The sequence below is a fragment of the Macrotis lagotis genome, chromosome X, assembly GCF_037893015.1.
Source record: "Macrotis lagotis isolate mMagLag1 chromosome X, bilby.v1.9.chrom.fasta, whole genome shotgun sequence".
NCBI classification, from domain to species: Eukaryota; Metazoa; Chordata; class Mammalia; order Peramelemorphia; family Peramelidae; genus Macrotis; species Macrotis lagotis.
The window spans coordinates 318,285,586-318,291,153 of NC_133666.1; the positions used below are offsets into that span (position 1 = coordinate 318,285,586).

General features: G+C 35.7%; 1 pseudogene; it reads left to right on the forward strand.

Moving 5' to 3' along the window:
• Nucleotides 1-4,775: 4,775 nt before the first annotated feature.
• Nucleotides 4,776-5,346, forward strand: LOC141500869 (programmed cell death protein 5 pseudogene; annotated as a pseudogene).
• Nucleotides 5,347-5,568: the final 222 nt, after the last annotated feature.

The following is a 5,568-nucleotide window of genomic DNA, read 5'->3' on the forward strand; positions in this document are numbered from 1 at the left end:
TTATATTGTGGAAAATAGCTAAGTCATTCATGGTTGATCATGATACAATATTGCAGTTACTGTATACAATGTTTTCCTTCTTCAGCTCACTTCACTATGCCTCAGTTTGTATAAGGTTGTTGGGGAAATCAGTCTTTTCATCATTTCTTGTTCAGTTGTTCCTCAATTGATGGGCACTCCAATTCTTTGCCTCTACAAATAGAGCTGCTATAAATATTTTTGTACAAATATGTGCCCTTTCCCCCTTTTTTATCCCTTTGGGATATAGACCTAGTAGTGGTATTGCTGGATCAAAGAGTATACAGAGAGTCTTATATCCCATTGGTCATAGTTTCAAATTGTTTTCCAGAATGGTTGGATCAGTTCATAGCTAGCAGTAGAGTTCCAGTTTTCCCACATTCTCTCTATTTGTTATTTTCCTTTTCTTTCATATCAACCAATCTGTTAGAAGTGTTGTAAGTACCTTAGATTTGTTTCAATTTGAATTTTTCTTATCAATAGTGATTTGGAGCTTTTTTCATAGATAGTTTTAAGTTCCTTCATCTAAAAACTGTCCATACATATCCTTTGATCATTTATCAAGTATGAACTGATGTGTATTCTTTTTAAAAAAAAATTTCATGTAGATTACATGCAATGGTAGTTTTCACCAATCATTTTTTAACAAGGTTTTGCATTTTCCATTTTTCTCCCTCCCTCTCTTCCCTCCCTCTGCCCCCTGACAGAAAGCAATCTAATATAGGCTCTACATGTGTAATTATGCTAAACATAGATCCATATTAATCATGTTGTGAAAGAAGAATCAAATCTGGATATGGATGATATTTTCCATCACAAATGTTTTTAAATTGACTTTGATTATTATACTGCTGCAATGAACAGGTCCATCATGGTTGATCATCACCCAATATTGTTGCTAGTGTGTATAATGTTTATCTGGTTCTGCTCATTTCACTCAACTGATGTATGGACTGAACTGTATTCTTAAAACTTTGACCCAGTTTTCTATATATTTGGGAAACGAGACCTTTATCAGACATATTTGCTCTAAAAAAATTTTCCTGATTAGCAATTATTAAACACCTATTACTTCATAAATGTTATTTCATTTGATTCTCATAACAACTCCATGAAATAGATCCTCTTATCATTGCTTTACAGTTGAGAAAATTGAGGTAGACAAAAGGTAAAGTAACCTGCTTGGAATCACAGAGCTAGAAATGTCTGAGATCAGATCTTCCTGACACCAGGCTTAACTTTCTGTTAACTGTGCCTAGCAACAACTAACCCAGCAACCCAGATAAAAGACTCAAATTTGCAGTACTTCCTCCCTAGAGGTCCTCATTTCTCATTAAACTTTGGTTACACTGGAATTAGACTCTCCTCTAGAAGGGGCTTGAAACCCCATTGTAATTCTTGAAGATATTTGTCCTTTATTCTCAAAGAAGACCATGACATCAAGGAGGTGATGCCATGACAAGCAAGTGAATTGGATTTGAGTAAGGGTGTGCTATGCTAAATTTCCAGCCTTACTTTCTCCCCCAGAGTCATCTGGGTCCAGTGACCAGATGTGAATCAAAAATACTGGAGATGGCCCTGGATATGAGGCAATCAGGGTTAAGTGACTTGCCCAAAATCACACAGATAGTAAATAGCAATAGAGTACTGACTTGGAGTCAGAAGATTGGGAGTTTGTAATTCTTAGTACTGTATCAAACCTATAGTATCAATAGATAAATACCTTACTATTTGTTTTGCATTAGGTTAATAGTTTTATTGGGCTTGATCTACTTCCTTTACTTCTCTATCTGGGTCAATGTGATCATATATGATTGTAGGCTGCTAGAGTTACATAATATCAGAGCTAAAAGGGACCTCAGTCTAACCCATGATGGACAGAAATTCACCCTACAACAAACATAGTCATCCAATTTCTGTCTGAAGGCCTCCAATGATTTGGAACCTACTATCTCTTGAGATAAGCTGGTCTACTTTTGGACAGCTCTAATTGGTAGGAAGTTTATCCTTAAATTGAACTGAAGTCTACCTCTGTGCAATTTCCCCCACCTCAGTGTTCCTAGGGGCCAACAGAACATATCTGTTTCCTCTTCCAGGTGACAGCTCTCCAATATCTGAAGAGAGGTATATACTTCCCCTAAGTTTTATCTTCTCTAGGCTAAATAGCCCCAGTTCCTTCAATTGCTCCCCTTGGATCTGATCTTTAGTCCCCTCACTGTTCCAGTAACCTTCTTTGGAAGCTTTTTAGTTTATTAATGTACTTCCTAAAATATAGCAACTGGAACTAAACACATTCCATATGGTCTGATCATGAAAGAGATAAGGGAGACTAATCCACTCCATTATTAACAATCTGCTTTTCAATGCAGGTAGTTTCAGTTTGAATTAGCTTTTCAGTAGTTGGATCATGCATATTGAGTTTGAAGTTCAGTTAAAAGGTATATAAATATGTATATAGTGTGTGAAGGAAAAGGGTTGATTGTAGATATTCTCCTCTTCCTCCTACCTCCCCAAGGTATGCCAGCACATTTGGCCCATATACTGCACTTATTATATACCTCAAGAAGTACAATCTTGTCCAGCCAGGACTTTCCTATCCTGTCCTTGTACAATTGATTCTTTTGAACCCCTCCCCCCATTAAATATCTATTCCTCAATCCAACACATCATTATTTCTTTCAAGGCCTTTGCATGCTGTCTGTCATTCAACATATTAGCAGGGACAGATCTATGGGGACCTTTTTGTGCAGTGTTGATTACATTCAGATTCTTAATAAATGCTTCATGATGAATGTGGTGGCATTCTAATGATATGGAATAGATAATATATGACCCTAAGGCCAGTTTGAGTTTTAGAGGAATAGGGAACAGTGCAAAAATCTTGACTGAGGATTACCTAATCAGAGTTGCTAATAGGAAGAATTTGTCTCTAATATATTGAAGTATTGAAATACTGAAATTCATTACTTTATTTTCTGAGTTCTTTTTTCTGTTCAAGGTCCTCTTTTTTGTTCTAGGTATACAAGACTCTTATAGCTATTCTCCTGCTGTCATAAGTGATCTCATTGATCAGAGATAGGCAAACATTCTTAGCTTGCACTTGTACAAAAAATTAATGGACTATATTTGACCTACAGGTCATATATGGTTCATCAGAACCAGTATAGACTAATCACATTAAAGGGTGAATGACACCTTCATTCTGTGGGAAATTTGTGCTTTCCTACAGACATTTGGAAAGGCACATTTTAACCCAAAATAATGAATCTTGAATATTCAACTTCAGACAATGTTTCAGACTAGAAGGGGAAAGAATTGCAATGCAGGTGACTTTCTTAGGACCCCCTTGATTGCCCTACATTTTAAAAAGACTTATTATTTCTAATAGATGAAACTTCAGAGAACTTTTTAGACAACCATCTAAGTTTAGGAAAAAATGGGAAAATTCAAAACAGAGGGGAAGAATTTAGAAGAATAATTATTTAGATTAGCATGAATCAAGAGAAATTGATTTAGGAAATAAAATCAAGCTGGTAGGTCCTAAACAAAATTTTGAATAAATGACTCAAACTGTTAAACACTCCTTTTTACATCAAGGTTGAATATACCCTAGACAAAAATCATATTTTTTGTTTTTTTAATTATTTTATTTTTATTGAATTTATAGTTTTCCCCTAATCTTGCTACCCTCCTCCCCTATCCTCCACAGAAGGCAGTCTGATAGTTTTTACATTGTTTCCATGCTATACCTTGATCAAAATTGAATGTGTTTAGAGAAAAATCATATTCTAAAGGAAAAAATAAAATATGAGATAGCAAAATTACATTATTAGATATTTTTTAAAATTAAAAGGTAGTAGTCTTTGGTCTTTGTTTAAACTCCATGATACTTTTGTTGGATACAGATGGCATTCTCCATCACAGATACCCTAAAATTGTCCCTGATTGTTGCTCTGATGAAATGAGCGAGTCCATTAAGATTGATCATTAACCCCATGATGCTGTTATGATGTACAGTGTTCTTCTGGTTCTGCTCATCTCCCTCAGCATCAGTTCATGTAAATCCTTTCCAGGCTTCCCTGAATTCCCATCTCTCTGGTTTCTAATAGAACAATAGTGTTCTATAATGTACATATACCACAATTTGTTCATCCATTCCCCAATTGATGGACATTCACTCAATTTCCAATTCTTTGCCACCACAAACAGAGCTGCTATGAATATTTTTGTACGAGTGATGTTTACACCCTGACAAAAGTATATTTGCATGTTACCCACCTGTTCCATAAATGTAATAGATTCAGGATTCAGATTGGAACCTTTTTGTGAGATAACCAGTAAAGAAAGTTGTTTTGCTGGGCTACATATTTGTTACAATGGTTTCAAAGGGAGAAGGGTGACTGAGAAAGAAATAAAATAAACTCTTAATTGAAAAAAATTAAGTTAAATTTTTTTTAAAAAAGGCATATTTCTCTTGTGTTGAATTAATCCAAGAAAAGATGAAATCAAAGAAAAATTATGATCACTTTTAGGAAAAAAAATTTGTGTAAGATAGACTAATCACCCAAAAATGATGGCCCCATATTCTTTTTCTCATCTCTGATACACAATGTTCAGCCAAATTAGAAATCTCTGTAATATTTTCTCACATGCCTCTCACCTTTACTTAGGCTATTTCTCAGACCTATGATAACCATCCCCATTCTTTCTTCACCTATAGATTCCTATCCATTCTTTAGAATTCAGTTTAGGAGCCGCCTGGGCCCCGGCTGCTGCGCTGCCGCCCGCCATGGCGGACGAAGACCTGGAGGCGCTGCGCAGCAGAGGCTGGCTGAGCTGCAGGCTAAGCACGGGGATTCTCCTGGTGACCCAGCCCAACAGGAGGCAAAACACAGGGAAGCAGAGATGAGAAATAATATTCTAGCTCAAGTTTTGGATCAGTCTGCACGGGCCAAATTAAGTAATTTAGCACTTGTAAAGCCAGAAAAGGCTAATGCAGAGAACTACTTCATACAGATGGCAAGATAGGGGCAGCTGAATGGAAAGGTATCAGAACCAGGGTTGATAGAAATTCTTGAAAAAGTAAGCCAGCAGACAGAAAAGAAAATAACAGTTAAGTTCAACAGAAGAAAAGTAATGGATTCTGATGAAGATGAATATTAAAATCTAATGTTTAAAGACTCATAAATTTGAAAAATTTCTAGGAAAAGATAATACTTGGCAAAAGTGAAGATCTGACTAAATGGTAATTTTGCTTTCTGTATACATTTTGAGAAAGAGGGGCAAATAAAAAGGACTTGTTTATGTAAAATAAAAAAAAGAATTCAGTTTAAAGGGTACCCCCTTTAGGACACTTCCACTCTGCTTAGTAATGATTATTCCCTTCAGACCTGGCCTAGCCAAGAATTTTGTAGCTTGCTAATGAACTTATATAATATTTACCAAGTTATGATTCCATATAAATAAATTCCATAAGGTAAAGATCACTTTTTACCTAAACTTTGTTTTCTCTAATAACTTTCAGAGAGTTCTGTGCATAGCAGGTACTTA